General features: G+C 36.9%; 1 protein-coding gene across 1 annotated transcript in view; it reads left to right on the forward strand.

Moving 5' to 3' along the window:
- Positions 1-26467, forward strand: part of LOC128858917 (fasciculation and elongation protein zeta-2) — a 73096-nt gene that overhangs the window by 1641 nt on the left and 44988 nt on the right. The gene's annotated exons all lie outside the window — the stretch shown is intronic.

A 26467-nucleotide genomic window follows, 5' to 3' on the forward strand; every position in this document is an offset into this window, starting at 1 on the left:
TGTGCTGCCATACATTACAAGACGATCTTTTAACCAACGCAAATTCTTGACTTGACTTGCGAAAAATTTACTTTTGAATATCCAGTTGGCCGATGGGGATGTGCGGAGCAAGTGTCACAAGCAATACTTTGACTTAGCTGCAGTCTAGTTTCATGGTTAGGTGGTGGATTTTTATTTTACTACCAGCTATATACATACATATGTATGCATGTATGTTTGTATACTGGATCGATACCCATAAAATCAGAGTAGGGTGGGTAGTGCAAAGTAATGATTTTATAGCCGCTACAGTTGGTGATTTGAATTTCATGTGTGCAAATTGTGTGCCCGTTTGTATTGTATGTACAATTTTTCATACATACATACAATACAAACGTACAATTTTTCATACATTTGTACATACATACGTACATATGTACACATATCACAATGGGGTGGCTGACATAATAACATTCTTCCATATAGCATATTTATAAACATACAAGCGCGTAGTTTGCGAAGTTCGTGTAAAATGCGCAAATTCTTCTCATGGCGTGAAGCATGAAACAGGTGTGTTCATTCATAGTGGCGGAATTTCGAACATACATACATTCATTAACTTTTAAAATATGCGCCACAAAATACATATATTTAAATGTAGTTTATTGTTCGTTAAAAAACAGAATTGGAAAAGGCACAATTATTCGCATAGGCTTTCGAATTTCCAGCATTTCTATTCGATAGTAAACTTTTCATATAATCGATAAAAATGCTAACATTTCATAGAGTAAATTGCAAGCCCATTACTACATTGTTGTTACGTTGTAGAGAAAATTTTGTTGCTATTTATGATACATAAATTATTTTCATGATTATTATTTTGTAATATGAATATAAAAGTATTTGCTAACAGTTATTACCACTTGAGACGCTAGCTCACAGTGCCAGAACAACTCTTCAGCTAGACATACATACACGTGTATGTACGAGTATATTGACTGCATAAGTAGAGAGAGATATACGAACAAGAGGGGCAAATTAAATTCAATTCGCGAATGATGGTTCGCAGTGAAGTACTGCGGGGAAGTTACGTCCGTATGTGCATGCATTTATGCATGTATGCATGTGTGGTACAACAATGTTACAAAGTGCATTCTCAGCTGTTGTAGAGCTGGGTTGTTTATAACAATTCAAGCCGTGTGCCAGCGTTTAATAATATAGATTCCTACTACTTTTGTAGGTTGCTACAAAAACAACAACAACATAAATTCATTCTGCATACTATGCAGCGGACCGCTGTGCCTTTGACAGTTGCTAGTGGTAACTTATCATGATTTGAGTAAACAAATAAACAAATACATATGTTGGCTGTTTCTCCTGAGTATATCTACATATGTATGCACTTGAATACACACCAATCAGACTTCGGCTCTTCTTAACGTAGGACTCGCATAATAGAAAAAAAGGTTTCGGAGAAGATAAGAAAGGATTAAAAGAGTTTTACACATACAAGAGAAGAGGTCAGCATTAGGCTAAAAAAAATGTTGGAGTATGTTATCGGAGAGGAAGTAACTTTAGTAACACACATACATACATATGTTGTCGTACATTCTCATAGGTCGCTGCAAAATCTCTATTGAGTAAGTCGATTTAATGACTTTTGATCACCAACTGCGTCGATTAAGACGTGTCGCATTGTTGGATTACTCTATTGGCCTCTGGTGACGGTCAAGCATTGTTTGACAAGAACTTTATATGTGTGCGTGTCGGCTGATTGACGCTAATATCTAAAATTTTTGATTTTCATCATTCAAAAGCCGACAACAAGTATGTGTGACACGACGACACCCGACTGCACTAACACACACAAAGCTCAGTCAAGCATGCTGTATCGTCTCCAGAGGCCATATGAAGACTCAAAAAATAAAATTTATTTATTTGTTTTCTAATACCAAAAATCGATATAACTATAGTTGAATTTGTGATATAAATATGTTTTGGTACTGGTCTGTTCAAAATATTATTAAATTTGGTTTATTTTCATTTATTTCTAATATTTTGAGTCTCCGTAGAAAAATCTGAAAGTTTGCCCCCGGTGCGACACGATCTAATCGATACAAAATTTTATATGAATGTGATATAATATATTCGGCATTGGTTGTAGCTTTGTAGTGGAATGTTGCATTCGCAATAATTTGCAGTAATCATATATGTAATAAAAATTGTATTTATTAATATTTTTTTAATTAATTAATTTTTTAATTTTATTTATTTCATATACAGTAGATTCTGTTTTTATGCGGTATATACGTTCCGCAAGAAACAGCATAAAAAAAGCTACCAGTTCTATAGTAAAACTATAGATACGTTTCAAAAGTGCTAAGAACCGCATAAATCTGAGATAAAGTAATAAAATCGCATAAAAAAAGGGTACTAGTCCCATATTATAACTATAGATACGTTCCTTAGACCGTATGAATCTGAAATAATTAAATAAAATCGCATAAGCAAAAAATTGTATTTTTGAAAATTATATCTTTATTTAAGAAACGTCAGAATCGAAAAATAAATTTATATCGTCAGAAATAGAATCAGACAATACCCACATGTTGCGCATTCGTTTAGGATTTGGCGTAAAATCACTTCCGTCACTTCAGGAAATGTAGGTACACGTCTGATCTGGATGGTGATGCAGGCGGTTCCATACTTGTACTACCATTTTCGATATAATCTGTGATGAGTTTTTTCTTAGCTGGTTTAGAATCTTGTTTATAAGTACAATTCCCGATAGGTCGACATGCATTATTTAATTTAAAAAAACCGCACTATTTCAAAACCGCATAAAAACAGAATCTACTGTATTTATTATTATTATTTTTTTTAACAATTTTTGTTCTTTAAGTAATTTTTGAAATTTGCAGCTTTCATATAATCAAAATTGTATTGATTATTGTTTTTTTTATTAATCAATTTATTTGGTTTAATAAATTTATTTATTTAATTTATTTTTTATTTATTAATATTTTAATTGATGCAACAAATACTTAGTTGCCATTTGTTTTTTATGTTCTTTAATTAATTTTTACTATTTTTTATTTTATTTTTATTTTTTTATTTAAATTTTTGCTATTTTTTATTTTATTATATTTTTTTATTTATTTTTAATATTTTTTTTGTTTTGTTTTTTTGGTAAATACAACAAAACTTTTTTTATCACTCATAATTATTTCCAAAAAAAAAATTCTACGAAAAAAATCGAACAATTTGCAAAGCTAATATAAAAAAAATAATATTTAGCAATTAATAAAACAATAAATAAGCAATTTCAACAGAAACACTTCCTCTAGTTGGCATTATTAACCACAAGCCGCAAGCTAAAATAATATTTCCATATGCATATGCAAAATATCACGACTTGCTTGCATACGTATGTGTATGCACATTCCCACACGCCTACAAGCAGATATAAGTTGATATTATTTGTTGTTGTTGTTTTATTTATGTTGTTCACATCCTCATTGTTCGTATAAACAATTTAATCTATGTAATACATGCAGTTACTATTGCATTCACATTGTGACCATACAAAAACAAATGCAAGCAAAAAGAAAAATAACAAAATGAGATCAATTCAATTACGAGCAATGCGCACTGATAAGGAAGCCAATACTGACAGTCAGGCAAAGCAACAAAGGTTACCATATGCAAGTCACTTATGGAATGATTTCTCTCTTTTAAAAGCATACACATTCATACACATGTTTGAGAGGGCGTTGTTACAATGTATTCGCATCGCTTGTTTCAAAGAAAACAAAAACAATGGACTGGAAGCAGTAGTAGTAGCAAAACCATTCTGTTATTGGCAATCAGCAGTACGTAATTGATTATATTTTATCAACTTTCATTTCTACTCTTCGTAACAACCAATCTGAAGTGTACATAAATGAAATAAAAATCAACATCCGAACTTATTTTTTCGCTCTGCAACGTGAAACGATTACGACAGCAGTTCAACAAAACTCGTATGTTTCAGATATGGTCATATTGTTATTGCAATGGCATAAAACACGATTCCAAAGTTTCAGGAGAATCGGAAGAAATGCTGGAGTGAGAATTCTAGGGAAGTAAATGAATGCATGGTGAAAAGGTTTTTAAAGGAGTTCTACGTAGCAGACCGTTATTCGGCTCTGAGCGAATTTGAGAGGTGAGCTGATGTCACTTGGGATGTGTTTCACAAAATTTCGCTTATGGTAGTGATAAAAATCAACTACAACAGGCCAAATGACATGGTGAAAATATTTTTAGAGGTGTTCTACCTAACATACCGTTATTCGGTTCTGAGCGATTTGTCAGAAATGCCGATGTCATTCGTTTTGTGTTTCACTAAGCTAAAGTTAAATTTTGTGAAACACAAAACGAATGAAGAAGAAGTTCCCTCAAACATTGTTTTTTCACCATAGCTAACGAGCAAACCTGGTAATCTATCATCCTTGGGCCGAATAACGTCGAATCCAAAGATCCCCTTCAAATTTTTTTTCACCATAGCTAACGAGCAAACCTGGTGCATTGAATGTCTAACTGAACTAGGCAGTTCCACCACCACTTCTTGTTCTTTTTTTCCTATTTATACTGTTTATAGATGGTATTTTTAACATATACGATTCACCACAGCAAATTCTTTTTTCTAATAATTTTTGCACAGCTAAAATCGTGCAACACTCAAAAGTATAATTCATAAAAATACTGAAATGCCAGATTGCGTTAAAATTTGGCTTGGTAACTCTGCTCAATACCACCAACTTACAGTGAAAAATAGTGCCGCTAAATTTTTTTTTTTTTTTTTTACATGTCTTATAAGGTTTCACCGAACGTATGTGGATGACTAGCCAAGCGCTCTCTAAATATTGTGGAAAATTCTAACCAAAAAAGTGCAGAGTTTTTCTTTCATTGTTGTCCCTTTAAACTACACACATCTTATCGCTAATGACAAACGAATTTCATTTAATTAGAAACAAAACAAATACTGCTTATCACCAACTTCCAAGAACTCATCACATAAAAAATATATGTGTGTTTGCACTATACTTATCTCGGGCATTGTTTACTAAATTTTATATATTATTATTATATATAAATATTTATATTTATACATATATATTTTGAAAGCCATAATTGAGGGCGGCTATCACTTACTAAGTAATTTAGAAGCTCCTCTCTTTGATTTCCCCTTATCTCAGCGTGCTTTTAATACTTACTATGTCTCAATCGGGCAAGCATTCTTATCAATTAAAGTTTACTTATATGACTCCTTGAGTAGCTAATACGTACAATTAATTTCTCCATACGCCCGTCATAAATAACAAACAACACTTGACTTCAGACAGACGCTCAGCGTATAAGTAGATGTATTTTAATTTAATCTTACTAGAATTCTCTTTAGTTCAACTGAGTTTGGTTTAATCATTACACAAAAAAAAATCCGATTCGTGACACACAATAATTGCGCAAACGGTAGTATATATAATTGGACATATAAGTAGTGCTATACCATTCGGAATAAGCGAGAGTGCTTTTGGTGGCCGATGCGTTGAAAATATTTTGAAGTTGAAGCAGTAAATGACGTTTTTGAATTCTCCACATGCCGGGCAGATATTTGACATTGCATGATGAGATTTTCAGCGGTTAGGGCCTACTTCATCATACAGAATGTAGTTTAGAGGGGTTATTTGGAGTTGTTGTTGTTGTAGGAGTAACTTTGCCCTGTCAGTGTAGTGTAATCACCGGTCGTCTTCGTCTAGCTCATCTAACGGTAGGCCCAGGAAACTAGCTGTTTCGACAGGTTGGGTCCAGAGGGGTCGATTCTGGATAAGTAGGAGTTTAACCTGCTTCAGTATTCAGAACGTAATTGTGCCAAGGTTAAGCGGGACTCTCAGGGAAGTTGGAGCTCTTCGTCTGCGATGGGTGAGGGTGGGACTCCGATATCGGTATTCGGGGGTCGAGAGCTTAAGAAAGTGGTAAGGGTCTCGCGATGAGTGTCGTTGATGGTATGTCTGTACGCTGTCCGATTCAGTAGCTGTCTGTCTCTTTTGTCTTGAATCTCGTCTGCGTAATTGAGGAAGGGCCTCCTTACATGCCTGGGAGGTGGCTCAGGCTCAAGCAGATGTCTGCATGGGTGAGGCCTGCGTTAACACCCTAGCAGGAACCGCTTGCTGAACAGTTTGTTATGCTCCTTCACAGGCAGCATATTGGCCTCGTCGTGTAGGTGTTGTATCGGGGACTTCATGAGACATCCTGTCGCTGTCCTTATGGCAGTGTTTTGGCAGGTCTATAGCTTCGTCCACTGCGAATCAATGGTTCCAGGCGAGTCATCATGTGTGGATATCTTAAATATCTAAAGCTTGAACTACACAAACTCGTTCAATCCTTATCAGTCCTATCACTACAAAGTCTGGTCTGTGTGTGATAGTGTGGCTAAGGAATTGTTTCGGAGGAATTTTCCGCTCGGATATTTGGCGCTTCAGTTTTCCACAAGTAATTATAGTGACAAAGAATCTCGCCTGCTTGGCACCTAACATTCATTCACTTCCTGTAAACCCTAAACATTCGTCGATTCGACGCACATTTTTAGGTTAGTTTATTTTTCTGTGTTAATAGGCCTCTTCTTTTCGCCAAGAGTTTGCAAGTGGCGAATAGATGAAGAAACTGTTACAAATGAATATATGTCGGCAACGCGGGAAGAGAGCTGCCTTAAATTACATGTGTTGGTAAGGCAGTGCGTTATACCAGAGTAATGAGCTGTAGCCGCCATACTCGCTAGCGGCGAATCTTACTCGATAATTTTTTGCTGCTTTCGCATGCAAATTTTTCGTCAAGTTAATCGAGCATAGAGATAGCGAGCGGGGAAAAGGCGATTAGAAGAGGCCTAATATAACTTTTCGTTATGTTTATTGGTCATATATGTATGTATCCGCTGTTATTATTTGAAAACAATTTATGCTTCCTTTATAAAGCTTTTAGTAAGGTACTAGACCGAATAGAGACAGCGAATTTGCTGACGCGTTCCCGTCGAAGCGATGATTAGCGGTTAGGTGTCTAGGGTTAATCATCGAAAACGGATAAGTGTTGAAGTGCGAAGCACACATTTTTTTATACATTAACTACGATACCTTCTTATCGCTTCTTTTTTTTTTTTTTTTTTGTTTTTTGATTATTTCGGTATCTAATTACATATTTAGACCCCGGAAATTACCTTTTGAACCTTAACAGTGTTGCCACGCCCCTGAGATAGACATGCACGCGCATTTGTTACTCTTCTTAATGTGTGTTCCCCTATTGTCTATTTTTTTATGTTGCTTTTACTTAAATACTTACGTTTTGCTTCTTCACCATCTTTTCCTATAACAAAATCTTTTTGCCGCACTCACAAACTACAATTTCGACTCCGTACATTATTTATCACCTACCTGACTACTTGTTTGCTATTCAACTCCGAGCTACGTCGTTTATTTGTTTCCACAAATGTTTATCTATTTACTTTTTTAATTCAACAATTTCATGCTTTTTCTAATTGAAAGATTCAACTGGTATTTATTTAACGCATGGGTATGAAAATCTCCAAGCAAACGACAGCATGTGAATATACTAATTTCTTCAAGTTGTAGGCCGTTATAGCCGAGTCTGCCCATGCGTGTCAAATCGATTGTTTTTTATAGCTCGCGTTTAACTTGTGTGCATGGGACGAGTTTTTTTTTTTCTTTTAACAGTCGCCTCTAGTCAGGTAATGAGAAAAATTCTTAGGCCGTGCGTTTCGAGCCTTTTATTAGGTAAGTTTTACCAAATTGAAATGTTGTACTGCGAATTTTCGAAAAAGATATTAACCTCAATATTTAGATGCCTCTATTTTCCTCACTTAGCTCTCTCTATTTTCCCCACTTAGATCTATTCAATGTCACCAAGAACATTCACCTCTCATTAAACGCTCACTTGGGTACTTAGTTTTGCCACTGCATTAATATTCTAAGTAACTTTTGTCTGCTCTTAATTGACATCCGAAATCTGAAAAGCTTTTGATCTACCGTTCTATAATCCGTTATATGAGATACATTTTAAAACTTCTTCGTACTAAGAAAATCTTCTTCTGACATAAAAAGGTAGATAAACCTTAAGTAATTTCGCATCATTTAGTTCCAGCAAGTCATGGCAAAGAAGTAACCGGTAAAAAAGGGAAGAGAATCGCAAAAATATGTACTTACAATACAACTGTGAAAAAAAAAACAATACAAACCAGAAATACAGCAAAAAGCCGTCACGCTTGGACTTTCTTCGTGCTGCACGCCAACAATAACAAGTTTATTTCAGCTGCGCCTTTTTGTCCGCAATCTTCTTTTTTCCTTGGTCGACCACTCCTTGCAGTTGACCTGTGCGATGCTGCGCTATTTAAATGGCGTACGTGAAAACTTTGCAATGCCGCAAACTTCTGGGCGATAAAGCGGTTTGCAGCAAGTATAAAAGGCTGAGAGAGCATCAAACTATTTTATGTACTGCTTATGCATATTAAAAGTTTGTAAGTTTAGTTCCTGACTTGAGTTTTGTGATACTACGGATTTTAATTGGAGCACAAGAAAAGTTATGCTTTCAATGTGATGCCATTACTTTGTAATTAAATCACTAAATCTTACAATTCAAAACGGTTTACGAATCTAATGTCATAATATAGAACTGTAAGTGAATGAACACTGATTGCTCGCTAATTTGCTTGATAATCGTTTATATTCTTAACCAATACATACTTGTGCCTCTATCAATCTCACGTGCTTGTCATGCAAGCACCTTTGTATGCACGACAACAGCACAACTGTCAAATGCGTTAACATTTCTCATGCAAATGACAATCTCAAGCGCGTTGAATCACTTAGAATGATAATAAAAATGAAAGTGCATCACCGTACACTACTTGCAAATGCTATAAATAATATAAAAAGTAAAATGAAATAAAATACAAAACAAAAAGAAAAGTAAGTATCAACACTTGGAATGCAACAAAGGCGTAAGTATGCATGGCGGTGGTTTGGCACGCCGGAAAAAAACTCCTACTCAATTATGTCAACTGAAAAATGTACTTATACCTAGTCACGATTAATATGGGCGATTCAACCTGGTAGTTGGCTACTGGTATTTGCATTCTGCATACCAATAAGGTAAGTTTTTGGATTTTAGTTGCGACACTGGCAATCAGTGTATGTAAGTATGCAGACAGCTCGGCGGCCTAACGACAGACACGTTGATAGTAATGTTATACCTTTGGTGTGAAATAAAATGAAATAGAAAAATAATATATATGCTGGAATGGGAAAAATAAAATGAAATGAAAAGAAAAAATGTATGCCGAAATAGAAAAAAAAGTAAATGAAATAAAAAGAAAAAATTTATGCTGGAATGGGAAAAATAATATGAAATGAAAAGAAAAAATGTATGCTGGAAGAAATAAAATGAAATGAAATGAAGAGAAAAAACGTGATCAGGGTGTATTTTGCACGCTAGATAAGGTGACTAGAAATAAATACTATGCCTAGATACTAAATACTAGCGATACACAATGAAGCAGGAGACGAAAATTAAGTTTTGTATAGATGCTTGTTTTTTCAACAAGAATCAGTGCACAGATTTTTAACCTCCTAGCTTAAGCGTAAGCCGCTAGATGCCTAATTTTATGCCATTCTGTTCCACTATGCGATGTGTAAACGTAGAAATTAACAAGAGACCTGCAGCAATTTTTAGAACTAAATTTGCAATTTTGTAAGTAAGTTTTTAGTTTAAGTTGACGTACAACTAAGGCAGTTCAACTTTTTCAAGACACACAACGAGGCAGTTATTCTACCTGCTTATCAAAACCATTCTTAGGCCCAAACGAGCAATTTCTGCTAGATTCGACCAGACAAAAGTGAAATAGGTGTTAGTTGAGATGGTTCAAGACGTTAGGTAACTGCATATACATATCTCAAAAACTCGATCTTTTGCCCAGATGATCCCGTAGTATTTTACAAACTAAGTACTTAAAAGATTAAGGTGGGCAGACAGAGAAGAAGTGGTTGTTGTTGTTGTAGCAGCATAAATATTCCCCATATAAATACGGGAATGCTGCTGAAGTGACAGTCCTTGTCCGGTGGCGTAGAACCGACTGTCATGGGTACGATAGACGAGTTGTGAATTGGAGGCGAGTCCAAACAAATGATGCTGTCCTTCACAGTTCGATGTTTAGCGCACCGACAACTTTAAAATCATTTTTCTCGAAACTTCACTTTTCTAGTCGCCAAGATTCACAACTCGAAAAATATTTGCTAATCGACTTGAAATTTTGATTTAAAAAATCACAATTAGGTATATTCTGCATGGAAGTAAGTTCCCCCGCCATGCGGCTCTACGTTACTGGAACGACCGCAACAGCAGTATTCCCCATACATTAATGAGGAATGATTTATGCTTTTAGAACAACAACAATAGCACTGGATGAATTTTTGATAATTACATGGTTTCTCTTATTAAAAATTTTTGCGATTAGTTTTGAACTTTTTTCTAAAAATACGCCATTGTTTGCAAAAATGGATTATTAAAAAATAGACAGTTCTTTTATAGCTTATAACAAATATATTGTATAGCTTAAAAAAAATTGAAAATAGTTAGTAATATGGCTTCAATGATCTCTTCAGGGACCAAAAATTATGAATATCCATTCTATTAGGTTGGCAACTAAGTAATTGCGGATTTTTTTTTTAGAAAATCAGAGACAATTTTTTCATGGAACTAAATAACTTTATTCTGTAATTTAATGCCCATTTTGATCAAAGACCTTTTGCCATCTTTCACGTAGAATCATAATCCCACGTCCATAAAACTTCTGGTTTTTATAGCAAAAAACTGAATCAGCTACGATTTGACATCATAATCATTATTAAAATTTTTACCATTCAAGGAGTTTTGTAAAGATCGAAACAAAAAGTAATCAGATCGTGCAAGGTCAGGACTATATGGTGGATGTGGCAAAACATCCCAACCAAGCTCCAATAATTTTTGCCGAGTGGCCAAAGATGTGTGTGGCCTTGCATTGCAATGATGGAATACAATACCTTTTCAATTTGTCAATTCGGGCTCTTTTCTTCAACTGCATTGTTTAATTTCGTTAGTTGTTCACTGTAGGCATAAGAATTCATCGTTGGGTGGGAAGAGTTCAAAGTAGACAATTCCTTTGTAATCTCACCAAACTGATAACATGATAACGAAACCTTCTTTTAATGAATATCAGCTTTTAATGTTGTTTGAGTTGATTCCACGATCTTTTCCGCTTGATATTGTTGTAAACAACCCATTTTTCATCGCCAGTTATCAGTCGTTTTAAAATTGATCATTTTCAGTACGTTTCTTTCTTTAGCAAATCGCAGCTTTGAATGCGAATTGCGGTAAATGCGTTTCTTTCAGTTCGTGAGGAGGCCATGTATCGAGTTTTTGAACATAGCCGAATTGTTTTAAATGATTTTCAATGCATGTATGTGATACATGAAGCTTCTCTGCAATCTCACGTGTTGTACTGTGACGAACCGAATCGATTATTGCTTTGATTAGGGCGTCATCAACTTCAACTGGAGAACCAGAGCGTTTCTCAGTTTTGAGTGAAAAATCACCAGAACGAAATTTCGGAAAACAATTTTGACACTGCCGTTCTTTTAAGGCTTCGTCACCATAAACAGCACATAACTTTTTATGAGCTTGCGATGCGATTTTCCCTTTGCGGAAATAAAAAAACAAAATATGACGAAAATGTTCCTTTTGATTTTCCATTTTTCAACGAACGCCAAACGAAAACTACGCATCCGATTTACTGATTGACAGCTGAATTGCCAACTATCATATAACAAAATGTATTTTACATTTGTACTATGTCTGCAAGCCTAAAAATTCATCTGAAACCATCTATGAGTGAAATCCGCAATTACTTAGTTGCCAACCCAATACTAAGAGAGGCCACGCCTTCATGGCCTGTTGCACATAGGAAACAAAAAGCAGGGTTCTAGCAAATCACATAGTCCATATCAATTTTCACCTAAACTATCCATAAATTCAGCAGAATCAAAAAATTTTTCTGCAACAAATCTAAACCAGCAGTGACGCCTCCACACTACCTTGGAGAACTCGTTTTCCGTTGAAAGCATTGTGGCAATTTTTTACTGCACCCCACATCATTCATTCCAATGTGCTCCTTCAGCAATACTTTGTGCACGTATTTGTCAATGATCGCGCTACTCAACACCTACGCACGGTATTCATTATCAACCGCAAAACCATCTACGCCTGCGTAAAAGTGAAAAGTGTCAAACAGTATGTCAATGTCAACGACGAAAATGAGCGCACATTTGTACACATATTCACACACTTCTTACCTATACGCTTTCTTAGGTGCACGCTTGTGGCACGAACCTCAGTTACTATTTTGCATACGTAATGCCAAAGGCAGCATACGCGATGCCAAAAGATAACTTACCTCCTCTACTCATGTGCCATGTTTTATTGACTTTTTACTGTGTGAATTGACGTTTCAAGAGACGTCGTCATTAGCAAGTTGTCAGTGTGTGCCGTTTGCGTGTGCCGTGCATGTGGAGCCACTACAGCCAAGGTGACTTCATCGTCGCCAACGGTACTGCTGTCCGCTGTCACACGTTGTGTGTTGTTTGTATTTTTCTGGTACTTTATTGTTATTTTGCCAACAGTTTATTGGTTTTTCTCGACAGCTCCACCTTTTCAGAGTATACAAAATGAAAAACGAAAGTTAAATGTTAGATAAACAAAATTAAGCAAACAAATACATAATATGCAAAGTATCCAATATTCATTGGGCTTGCAGTTATCTCCGCGGGAGTTGTGAGGTAAAACTTCCAATAGACTAGTGAGCTACTTGCCTCATTCCAATTGAAGGTATAAACAGAAATTACGTAACATTTTAGTAGATATTTTGTCTGTATAGCACAACCACGAAATAAATGAGCTGAAATAGTACACGCAAGCATTGGATGGAGAATTAAGAAGGAATTTTTCGTAACAGCAACCGAACGGTATGCTATCACTGCTCGCCGTCGATAAAATAAGAATTAATATTATTTTTTCATTACTTTTGCTTTTTGGAATTTATGAATTCATTTACATCGATTAGGGATTAAGTTAGGTAGAGAAAGGTGTTTAAAATAGTTTTCGCCATTTCACTCAGTTTAAATGTAGTGGAATAAGAAGTGCTTGATCGAAGTAAGGTGGAACTTCCAAAGCATTTTTTGCTACAACGTTCATGACAACTTGTCTTTGAGCTAGTGGAAGAGGTAAGATGATAAGATGTGAAAATATTTCCTGGTACATACGCAGTTTGTCCTGTTTAGTTTAGTGGCGTTGCTATGTCCTAAAACCCAACTCAGAGTGTTATGTGTAATGCTACTCATCAAAAGGATGTCTTTTTTTTTTTTTTTTTTTGGTGGGTGAGCTAGGGTTCAGCGACCGTTGTCAACTGCGTCGAATGGTGTAGCCACTAAAACAATCCCTCCTCCTCTTCAGGGGAGACTCCCTTCCCGGAACTACTTTGCATTACTTCGGCGTTCTTCGTTGAAACGATCACAGTGAAAGAACACGTGCTCCGCGCTTTCTATTGCATTGTTGCAGCTTGGAGAGAACGAAGTATCCTCCATGTGAAAACGATGGAGGTACTCCAAGAAACATTCGTGACCGCTCAATATTTGGGTTAAATAGTGGTCTACGTCTTCGTGCCTTCTGATCACCCATTGGCTAATTTTGGGGTTAAGTGTATAGGTCCAATGTCCGTTAACAGACGAGTCCCATCTGCTTTGCCGCTTTTCTAACGAATGCAGACGTTCTGCAGCTTTCAAAAGGCTGTTGGCTCACTTAGGCCATTGTGATAGACTTAAGTTGTGATAAAATATTGTGAATGGTTGATGATTCGAAAGTCGGAAAAGTCTGCTAGACATCAAAAAAAAAAAAAAATTAAAGTTTAGACAACGATGTCGCGTTCTGGCAAAAGCCGGGCAGAGACAGATAAAGTGTTCACCACTCGCCATTCCCTCCTGGTTTCTGAAGCCGTGACAGAAGATTTTAAAGAAAACCCCCACGCGCTTCCCACGTGTTTCATCGTTTCCATTAGGCAATGACCGGTGGTTATACAAACTACTCTACTGAATGAAGCAAGTGCTCATCATTTGTTCACACGTGAGCTCCGTAGCCCATCTATTGTTGGCCTGTGCAATGTAGAATTACCTGATCCGAAGCTTGCTTGAGAATAAAGAGCTGCCCACATACAGGGCAGAGTTGACTGCTTTAAGAAAGTCTCTGCGTCCTATATGTGGCGCACCGTTTAGTCTGTTTTTTTGGAAGAGTTCTACATTAAAAAGAGGAAGTATTGTTGCAGTGCAGAGATTTAGTCGCAGCTTCACGGTCAGAGTAGATAGTGGAGTAGTAGATAGATCTGTTGTGTTTGACTATTGGTAACGAATTATGGATCTCATAGAGGATGGTCAACCTATACATCGCTATAGTTGTTCGCTGGCCTCTAAAAAGTATGTTTAAGTCTAGAACTTTGGAAACTTACTTCATTTGTATTCAGAATACTACTTTAAAAACATCAAATATAAAAATAAAACTTTCAAACTAAACTAAAACAATTGTACAACAAACTTTATACGGTCTGACACAGTTCATAATTTCATATTGTGATAGAGTTATCTGCTTCAAAGGACCATGACGTTCCAAGATTGATCTCTCTCAATCAAAAATACTTCTTTGAGATTGATCGTATCTCGAATGGAACCGGACTGTTACGGACTATTACGAATGGTACGAAAGCACACATTGCATATACATATTTCACCTTTCCGAGTAGGAACCGTCATTGGTAATATAATGTAGATCGGCCCTTATTGTTCAAAGTCTCTCTTAATCTTATTTTCCTTTCCTTCAACGGTTCGTAAGCTTTCACATTAAGATCACTTACTATAGGTACTATTGTTGTTTTATTTTAGAATCCGTAAAAGAGGGATTAACGAAAAAATTTATATTATCCACATATGATTCAGTCCAAAACCTGATCAGGTACACCTCCCTTTTATGAGATTTTTCTGTTTAAGTAACTCATCCTTTTGTACTTCAATTGTTATTCAAATAGATTATTCAACAGTAGGTGTTCGTTTTTTTGTGTTTTTTGACAATTTGACTGTGTAGTTTTGGAATTAGTGAGTGAATTTTATTTGTCTACGCTTCGGGCTGCCTCGTTTAATGTTTTATTTGCTGTGGTCAATGGGCTCAACCTTAATTAGACCTTTATTGTCCATGCATTCGATAAATCTATAAATTATTTCACAAGTCGGTTGAGAATTCCAACGATAATGTTAGGTGATTGAGAAAACTAAGTAAATCAAGGATGACGGATTACCAGGTTTGTGTGAAAATAGATTACCGTTATAGTAAAAACAAAATAGTGAGAGTAACTTCGGCTGCCACGTCTCCAGGTATTCGGCAGCAGAATCCGCTTGGCAACGAAGCAAAATGAACGAGCACTGTGTTGAGTTTTTTGGTATATCACCAACACAATCTCTCATTTTTTCGCAAACAAACCGCTGTCGCGATGCCGGTGATTCTTTCAAATTCGCTGAGAGCCGATTGAAGATCCGATCTTGACGACACCTTCTCAATTCTTTTCACCATTAAGCAAATTACTCCTATCGCTGAAATTGTGAAAAAAATACACAAAAATGCACCCTAATCGACAAGTTTTTGTATTAGCTTTAGACTCTGAAAGCAAATCACTATGCCATGAACCCTTTCTAAGTGTCAATTCTGCAGCAATTCAACTATGGATTGACGAATTTATTAGGTGTACCCATAGAAGGCGTTGGTCTGGTCTGGACTCCTGCAGAGTAGCCAAGTGCTTTGTGAGAGAACCAAACGGGAGATTAGCGACCTTTCCCTTAAAACTTAGTAGAAAGATCCTGAGAGTACTGGTGGGTGTAATCACAGAGGACAATGCCTTTGGTTAGCATATGACTACCATAGATATCATTGCCGACCCAATATGCCTATCCTGTCTTGAGAACAAGAATAAGCTTGGGCTTGTCCAACCCCCACAAATCTAATTTATCTAAAGCTTTATGGAAGCTTTATAGTTTTTGCAAATGGCGTCGTACGTCAATCATATATGACACTTGGGGACTAGAAAGCTGAAATATACAAACAGACAAGCACTGGAGCACACAAAGATCAAAATAAAGATTTCCATCACCCAAAATCATTGAGAAGGAGGAATTGTACGTCTTCCTCCTCTAGTAGGTATGAGCCCAAGATTCTGTTCCTCCTGTGGCCTAATGTCTCACAGTTGCTGATTAAATGTTTCATATACTCCTCTTCATCACAGCAGAACCTGGATAATTTTGTACTAAAGGGTTTTTCAATTGGCGCGGGTCGATTTTGGCGCCCTGTGGCAGCCATTTTGTTTTGGTGACATCTGTCAAATCTTTTGTTTATTATTCAGTTGTTTATGCCAAATCATCATGGCAAGTTACACAATTGAACAGCACGTTCAAATGACAAAACTTTATTATCAAAATGAGTGTTCATTAACGCAAGCGTTGCGCGCATTGCGCCCATTTTTCGGTAGACGTGGTGGCCCTTCCAATATCTTATGGCCCATATTGAACCATAAGGACCTAGACGACATGTGGTTCCAGCAGGATGGCGCTACGTGCCACACCGCAAACGCCATTTTATTCCATTTCAATATCTACCCGCCCTTATTGAAAAACCCTTTAGATAGTCCTATTGTGTTAAAGTGTTTATTACAGGCAAAGTGACCTGTAAGTGCTCCACAGAGTAATCTGAGGCCCTTTTTATCTAGGGTTAGAGCAGATTTTGCTCTGTTGGCATTGAAGTTCAAATACTTTTTAAGAGTGATTAAGGCCCTTGTGCCGTTCCAGTGTACCATGATTTTTGGATCCATTTTTTGGTTTCCTGTTTTATATTATTTTTGTTCAAGCCGAAAAATGGAATTGGCCCAATAAATAGCCCTTCTGCCCCTTTTTTGGCATAAAAGTCTGCCTTCTCGTTTCCTTCGTGTACCTCATGTCCTGGTACTCATATCAGTGAGTCCTGATTATGAGTGGCCAGTTTGTTGAGTGCATTGTTACACTCTATTAGGACTTTTGACTTGAAGCTATTCAAGGCTTTGAGAACCGATTGCCTGCCCGAAAGTATCTTAATTTTTACTTTCTCGAACCCCCTTTTGGATATGATTTCTACTGTTTCCATTATGGCGAAGAGCTCTGCATGGAAAATCGTGGTATCTGTACTAGGGATTTGTTAGTTAGGGATTTGTGTGCTCTAGGCCCCATTATTCCTGCTCCTACTCCTTGGAGCGTTTTGTGAGTCATTATTTATCCATGTTGGGTTAGTGTTCCACTCTTCCCTAGACGGGAAGATAACCTTCTATCTTTTTATAAAATTGAGTACGGGTTCCGTGGAGTCATTCGCCTAGGTTATGCATTCTGCATGTTGAACGCTGTTCAAGATATTGAGGTGTCCAGTAAGATCTCATGGTTTAAGTTTTACTTTCATATGAAAAGAGAGTGCTTTCATAGTAGCTTCCTCTTGTATTGCTAAATGTAGCGGTGGTAAATTTAAAAGCGCTTCCATGCCAGCAGTTGAAGTAGTTCTCGCCACCTCTATATATGCACATATATTTTTTTGTATGCAAAATTTAAATTAAATTCAGATTTCCGCAATTCTATAGCGTCAATTTTATCGTATTTTCTAATAAAACTCGCTTTCTTATTCTCTTTTCAGGTAAGTGCTTTATTGTCGAATAATTGAAAGTTTAATTGCTCACTTGGGTGGTAAGTTTATCGACATCGCTTTCCCTTTAGAACTTCCGCCATTTCAGTTTTAATGCCATATGTCATCATAATTTTCTATATTACGGTATTTTCACACTTACATATATGTGCGTGTATGTATCTACATACGAGTATGTATGTTTGTCTGCGCGTAAATGATGTATAAAAATAAATCTTACCAGTGTATAACGCCACAGGCTTTAACCTATATTTCACTTCCTCGGTTCACTACTCGTTTCACTACTTGCAACTTTTCAGTTTCCTCTATGACTGATGTGGATAGCCTGGACATGAATGCAACGCTGCTCATGACACTACACAGCAAGCGAAAATAATTTTATATACACTCACTTGTTTGCCTTTTTTCTAGCTATTCCTTTGGATTCCTTTTCACCTTCGACTTCTCCACTGAATGGATGTCTGGATATGCTGGGCAAATATTTGTCATAGCTGACATTAGACTTCCTGCTTTTCATTCAACCATTCTTGGCTTAGAATATAGTAGTTGATTGGCAAAACAAGTAAAAACAAAAAATGCAAAGCTGACGAAAGGACGGAAAAGGACGCACATTTTGTCGTTCGTTATTGCCTTTGAAAATACTTCCGTTCATTTAAAAGCCATTCAAAGTGACACCGCTGCTAGTTGTCTTTGAAGCTGTGACAGCATGAAAAGATGTGGGGCCATTTCCTCTTAAGTTAAATTTAAATGAACTTTACTTGCGCAGCATCTTTTATTTTATTTTCTTACACTTTTCGCCATGAAATCGTTACATTCACATTTTTCTTCTAACATTCGCGCTGTCATTCTAAAGCTGTCCTTGACCGCGTGATTACGTACGTATTTATTACAGTAAAAGAATTTCGTTTCACTCTTTGACAAACTCTGAATCCTCGGATGATGTAATTTCTTTGATTCATCAGCGGTCATTCGGTTCAGCGAATTTTTCGGCCACCACTTAATAATTTGTTGCTAGGCTGCATTTGAATTCTCTTGTAACCAGTCAATTTGATTCGCTGCTATCTTAATAGCCATATTATATCATAGCATAAATAGTTTTCGAATAGAAGTCACTTACATATCTGTTTTGTCTCGCTTATACCGCCATCATTCTGCCTCCACATTATCTGTTATGTCATCCATATTGAGTTTGTAAATTGGCGCGCATTCAATTTATATGGCATCAAAAATGTCTTTAAATTGGTATAATCTCTTCTCCTTCTGAGTCATTCATTTTAATTTATTAGTAATTTGTCTGACGGCTGTTGGCAATGAGTTTGTGGTCGAGTCATTTTTTGAAGTAGACAAACATTAGGTCAACCAATAGTGTTGTACAAAGTCCTCGTTCGATGGAATTCGCTATGGAAGGCAGCATTGGTTAAATAACTGGAAAGAGAGAGCAAAGAGTTGCTTTCTTTGACATCAATAAGGCACTACAGACCACCTCTACTCTAGCGCTTCACGTAATGCTGAATATTGTGTAATTTAAAATTGAGCGTTTAAACTGGGTTTAGCTGAAAATTCGAGTTAAAAATGCGCTCGTTAACATGGCGATTAAAACTGCCGAGGCGGAGACTGCACGCTTTAAATTCCTGATACATGAAACTACGGGACGCCTAGAGACTCACGGTAGGCCTAACCACCTTTTGGTCTGTCGGGGAACAAGCAGCCAAAATAGGCAGCCCTCACAACACACACTGTCATAATTGTAAACAACCAGAGAGAAAAAAGAAACGATTTTCCATTTCCTCTGTGAAGGTCCTGCCCAATAGAAGGAGAGAATGGCAACACTGTGCAAAGTATTGCTTGAAAGTCTCCAACAACTGTCTGGTCTAGATGTCAACAACCTAACAAGGTTTTTCAACCGCGCATACTGGATATAGTCATGCTGTAAATAACCGCTAAACAAACTGATAGTGAGGATGTGACAATAAAATGCTGCGGAAGCGCTAGTTGGATTCCGAATGAATCACCACTTCAACCAACCGAGATTCTTGAGAAACTTCTATGTAATACATCCTCGCTGCTATTGGTCAGTGTATTACCGCACCTACGTTGTATCCCAGCTGATTACTCTGCTACAAAACCCGATCAAGGAAGGATGGGAAAGTTGAACGGAATGGTTGATCGAGTGATCAACTTCAACGAACTCCCTTTCAGCTTGATTACTTCGCTTTATAGCTTATTAGGGCTCCGGGTTACAAGCAAATTACAGGAAACTGTAGGGCTAGTAAGCTGGTCAGGTAGTGCACACTGGAATGGTTTCTACTCGCAAAGAGGGTTCCCTTGATGCCCTCGGATAGGGATATCCAGTCAGCTGAATGGAAGCTTAGCGAGAGTATCAGCATGAAAGTACCTGGCGTACTTCTGAATTTGGTTGGATCGCTTACATTTACTGAAGTTTCTAAGACTAATGTGGCCTCGACTCGATAGTAGTCCTATAGAAATCTATGCGATTTGACTCAGCATGTCCTTGAGGCTCCTCTGTGTTAGCTGTCGGTGGTACGATGGGCAGCATCTGCTTCTCAGTTGCACGGTTTACGCTGAGCTAGAATTCAAATATGTTGGCTTTCTCGAAGCCTGAAGAGCTATCAAGCCTGGGTATTAATGGTCTAAATCAGTCTAAGAGAAAAGGTTATCGCTGGAAAACCAGTGTGCTTTGAAAGTTTTGAGAATTGTTTTTCATTTAAATCGATCACGTAAAAGTCTACAGCTAAAAATCCCTAATAAATTTTTGGCCAGCGAACAGAACAGAGGTTCAATAGTGGATTGAGTTCGTTTTTCAGGATCGAGGTGACCACAACTCTAACATGCATTCCAAAAACTACTTGGCGGCCAGTACAGTGCTAATCCGTGATGAGAAGCTGATGTTATTTTTGTTTTTTTTAACACCCTAACAAACTCCGCATACAATTTTAGGGGACTGGGAACCTCTGGAACCGTTTGTGGTAGGATTGACGATAATTTCTTCTAAAGAACAGATTACAAAATGAATATTGAATCAATGCGCTTCTGAGCAGAAAGTTATGTAACTGAAATTTATGAGGCTTCTTCCTTCAAAACTTGCAGGCGATGTTCATAACTGAAACAGTTGCGAGTTCGTGCAATCCAAAAGGTCCGACTAGCAATAGGTAGACCAAACTTGACTACGCAAAGTAATGAAAAAGTTTGATTCGTCCAACTGGCGTCGGTTAGCACGAGGAAGAAACGACTGGTGCGCTTTGTTCAACTCGGCAGAAATCGTTTACGCGGTTATCGCGTCAATAAGGAAGCAGAAGAGAGCTAAAGAGGCTTTGAATCATTTGTCACATATCTCCTCACTGCAATCGGACACGTGGACAATTTTTGTAGGAAGATTTTCTAGAAAAATGAAGAATGTCCAGAACTGCTAAGAATGATCTCCAAATATTCCATAAGCCACTTCTGCGGTGTCCCTTAAGTAAATACATCTTTTAATTGAAAACGTTGACTCGATGCGCAGAAAAAGAGTGAAGCTTCTTTCGTCCAGGAGATGACAAGGGTGGAGCACCCTAACAATTGCGAAGCGCTTTGAATAAATATAAAATGCTTTAAACTGCATTCCCAAAATTCTACACTTATTTGTCGGCCCTCATGTCAGCTTTTTGCGCTTTCAACTGTTACCACTTTGGAGATTACGAAACAAAACCTAAATGCTATAATGCCCCTTTAACAAATGTCCTTCGCAAACAGCGCAAGTATGCATTCATGCATTGCGCTGCTTCTTACATTGCACACACACACACACACGAACAAACATATTGAAGGGGCAATTAAAAAAAGAAGATTTTTCTCAGTCACACTCCCATATTTACATACGGCATACGGGATAATTAGTTGGTTATGTATATATGTATTTTCCCTCTCTCCCTCCATACATTTTTTAATTCACAGATCCATTCTTTTCAAAACGTTATAATAAACGTACCTGGCGGCGTATTGACGATTCTCTTCTTTTCAGCCTTTTTTTAGCGAATGTATACCTCATAGGCATTTGTACATACACACACACACACATACCCACAGGTGTATTCTTATTTGCTCGTCTTTTGTTCTGTCATTGTCCCTTGAGCTAATTTGCTATTCTGTGTAAAATGAATGGTAATTTGCTGTTGGAAAAAATGTCATATTACCCTTCCAAGCGTCTCTGCCCTGCAACAAAAATGTGTTATTATAACTACTTAAATATGAATGCTAAGTAAATGCTACTGACTGTTGTCATATACATGCATACATATGCACGAACATACGTGAGTATGTATGTACATTGAGGCGTGTTGGGGAAAAAGAGTTATCAATATAGCTTATTTTATATAAAACTTTGCAAAGTTCGCGGGCCGATACAGGAAACTAAATTATAAGGCTTGAGTTTTTGACTACCCTAAACTTCTATGAAAATAGTCGCTGAAATATTTATTTGCTGGGTATTTAATACCTAGAGGATAGTTTGATAGGAGGACGGGTAAACTCCCCTTCCAGAATTGCAGTAACATTTGAACATTTGAAAAATTGTTTGAATTCCACTAATAGCTTTCATGGGGGAATAGTTAAGGGGAAATTTTGGATCATATACAGTTTGACCGCAGATAACTGCAGATACTGAGCAATATTATGAAGGCTCAGGTATGTATTTTCAATATTTTTAAAATATGCGAGTCAACATTTTCCTCGATGCTTCATTACGTAGCTATTCTCTCTGTCCACAGAGTGATCCTAATACGAGTCAAGAGTAATGGAATACATACAATTTTTTTTCGTGACGTAATTTTAGGAGAGCTACGAGCGAGCATTGTGGGAATGTGTCAACATTTGCAACCTTTGTAAATAAAAATGAAAAGTTAGATTAAGTTGTTGATGTAGGCATTGGAAGAGAATAGAGTAAGAAAAGGTTTCTTTTAAACAAAAGAAGAAAAAATAATAATAATAAACAACTACAGCAACGCAGAAACTAAGTCTGTCAATTTTATTTAGAGCGAGATACGCAACCTTCCGTGTTCTGTCGACCGTGAATATAAGGATGTACATACATATGTATATTTTCACAAATTAAAAAGAATAAAATAAAATGAACAAAACTCAGTGTCTTCAGATATATCCAAGGTGAATCCGGACAAAGAGTAAAAAAACAAAATTTACGTGCATTAATTGTTTTTTTTTTTTGTTATATTTATTGTATTTATACAGGGTTTGATTGAAAAGTAATGAGCCTTATTTTTTTTTAAGCAGTTTTACTAAACCTTTTGGCTTATACAACTAATATTTTTCAAAATAGGACCCTTGAGCGTCAATACACCGCTGGTAGCGGTCCTTCCACTGCAGGAAACATGTTTTAAACTCGTCCGCCGGAATCGCGTTCAATTCGGCTGTCACAGTTTTTTGGATCGCCTCGTTGGAGTCGAAACGCCTCCCCTTCAGCTTTCTTTTCATTCGCGTGAACAAGAAGAAGTGCGGAGGGGACAGGTATGGGCTGTATGGAGGGTGGGGAGGCGGTGTGCAGAGGAAGGCGGTGTGCGCCGGCGCATTGTCGTGATGAAGGGTCCAATTGTTGACGAGGTCGGGCCGAAGGAGCACTTCTTTGTAAAATACCGCGTTTACAGTGCTTCCTGGAGGTACAAACTGTTTAGCTTTACGCAAAATTTGATCGAGTAACGTTGCTCCAACGATCGCTGCATTTGCGTCACTGCAAAATCCTAACACACTTTTAAAACAGCTTTCACGCGCGGAGTGATGTTGACTGCACCGCTGTTGCCAGCGAACTGGGACCGGTTTCTAGTGGAAGGGAAGGTCCAACGACCATTTTACCCCACCAGCCGATTCGGTTGATCGCTTGGCAGACGCTCCGCGCGGGAAGGCTCATTACTTTTCAATCAAACCCTTTATGCATTTGTTCCATTTGTGGGAAAACATCAAAGCGCACACCACAAATAGGAGGAGGATCTGGGCCAAACGCCTAACAGAAGAGTACTCGCCAATTGTTTCTTTATTTTATTTTATATGTATTTGTTGGTGCAATTTGATGCTTTGAATTTCAAAACTTCAATCAGGATGTAAACAAACAAGCATATCAGCAACAGGGAAACAGATCAGTTTGGCGTTTAAACCATTAAATCTCAAGAAAAAATAAAAACAAATCAGCTTCTCTAGTAATTTAACCCTACCTACGAATATAAATCCGTCTTGGATATTTTATAGCTTTATTAAATAAAAAGAGTAAATTTTCCAATAGCTTATGGAACGCATATTCATTTAGCTGGCTCGTCTAGCTTAGCAGTTATTCGTATATCATCGATCTTTAACGGCACACCTAAAAATCACATCACGAAAACAGAACTACCGATATTGGCGCCGGAAAGTTCGATTGTTCGGTAAGCTGTGTGGAAAGGTGCACCATCAGGCAATAAACGAAAGCTCGAACAATTTCATATATATTCATCCTCGTGCTATAACAGCAATGCTGTTTCTGGTAGCACTTTCTCCAAAAAAGAGGGGTAATTTTGTGCTCTTTTGGGGTCAGGAAGGCATCTAATTGGCGTTGTAATGTGTTCACTACAAACGCTATTGATAGTTATACCGTTTTTTGCTAGCATTTGTTATTTGTTTTTTGTTTGGCGACGAGATAAAATTTTAGTATTGTTGACTCACTCTGCAGTAGATCTGTGTTTCTAGTACTACAGCTTATAGTCTACAAGGCTTCACTATATCACACTGCCTCAAAAAAGATATTCAGAGCATTTATTTCTTTTTTAAAGCTCACGCTTTTAAAATAATTACAGCATGATTTCAATATATTGTAAAAACATTGAATTTGTAGTATGTACATACATATGTATAAAAAACTATTAAATTTCTTGTACTCAAAAACATTGCCGGGATGAGTGGGGGTACAAGCAACTATCCAAGTATTGCGAAGGTTAACGTCCTCTTCCTGTTTGTGTAGTGCCCGCATGACAACACAATGACACACTGCAATGATATAAGCAAACGGCAAAATGTATAGAGTCATGTGTGTATGTATGGTTACGTATGTGTGTAACATTTATGCACTCGTATTATGTCATCCAAAGCACAACCCTGTGACCGGCAACCGCCTACGAGAAGGGTAACAACAGTGCAAGAAATAAATTATAGGCTAAAGGATAAGACATAAAATATGCAAAAGTACATACAAATGCTACAAAATATTATATTTATGTATAGGTATATAAAAATATTATTGTATATAATAGATATTTATAAATGTATATATTTTTGCATGTCCTCCTTTTATTTTATTTCTTTTTTTTTATTATTTTTTATTTATTTTGATTTTGATTATTGCGTAAAGGCAATGCTTTCGGTAGTACCGTAACGCGCATGCGTCGTCAAAATTTATCGAAAGGACTTGTTATTGCGTGCTAATATAATACTACAAATACATTTATACAAATGCATACATACATACATATGTACATATGTCTTACTGTTATTGAATGGCATGGTACTAATAGTATTTAAATTGAAAATCAATGTGATTTAATAATTTCACTCATTCTTTGTGGAAAGCAAGGTGACTCCAGGCGCTTGCATTTTGTTAGATAAATAATACATCACCTCTTTCGAAATTTATATGGATATCTTTGACAAGATTTTTTCTTTTTTAACAAAAATGTCAATACAAATACAGCTGGTGAATTTCACATATCCTAAAAAGTGTCCATTGGCCTCTACTGCATCTCTTTTTCAATATTTCGGGACTAGGCTAAATTTCCATCCTGATGACGGTCTAGTATGCCTTGCATCTTTTTTTCGATAGTCACGGACTAGTACTCTGCATCCGTTTCCGATAATTCAGAAGTAGTACTAAATGCGGCAGATGATTTAGTACGCGTTGGACCCCTTCTTGACTGTTCGAAATTAGTACTAAACGTTTTTTCGATATTTAGAATTTAGTAGGAATGGTTGGAAACTAGAACTTTGCATCCGTCTTCGATAAATCAAAAGTAGTACTAAATTCGACAGTTGAGATCTAGTAAGCTCTGAACTTGTTTTTGGCAGTTCTGAATTAGTACAAAATTTTTTTTTCGATATTTAGAAACTAGTCCTAAGTAGGAATAGTTGAAGATCTAGAACTCTGCATCCGTTTTCGACAGTTCAGAAGTAGTACTAAATTCGACGGATGACATCTGGTAAGTTCTGCATTTATTTTTCGTTAGTTCGGAATTAGTACTAAGTGGGGATAGTTGGCAACTATCCCGTTTCGATAATTTAGATGTAGCGGCAGATAATCTAGTACACTCTGAACGTCTTTTTTTGGCACTGAGGAATTAGTACTAAAAATTTTTTTCCGTAGTTACAAACTAGTACTAAGTAGGTATAGTTGAGAACTAGTATTCTGAATCCATTTTCAATAATTCAGAAGCTGTACTAAATGCAGCAGATGATCTAAAACGCTCTGATCCTCTTTTTTACCGCACGGAATCAGTACTATACTTTTTTCGATATTTAGAAATTAGTACTAAGTAGGAATGGTTAGGAACTAGCACTCAGCTTTCGTTTTCGATAATTTCGT

The sequence above is a fragment of the Anastrepha ludens genome, chromosome 3, assembly GCF_028408465.1.
Source record: "Anastrepha ludens isolate Willacy chromosome 3, idAnaLude1.1, whole genome shotgun sequence".
NCBI lineage: Eukaryota > Metazoa > Arthropoda > Insecta > Diptera > Tephritidae > Anastrepha > Anastrepha ludens.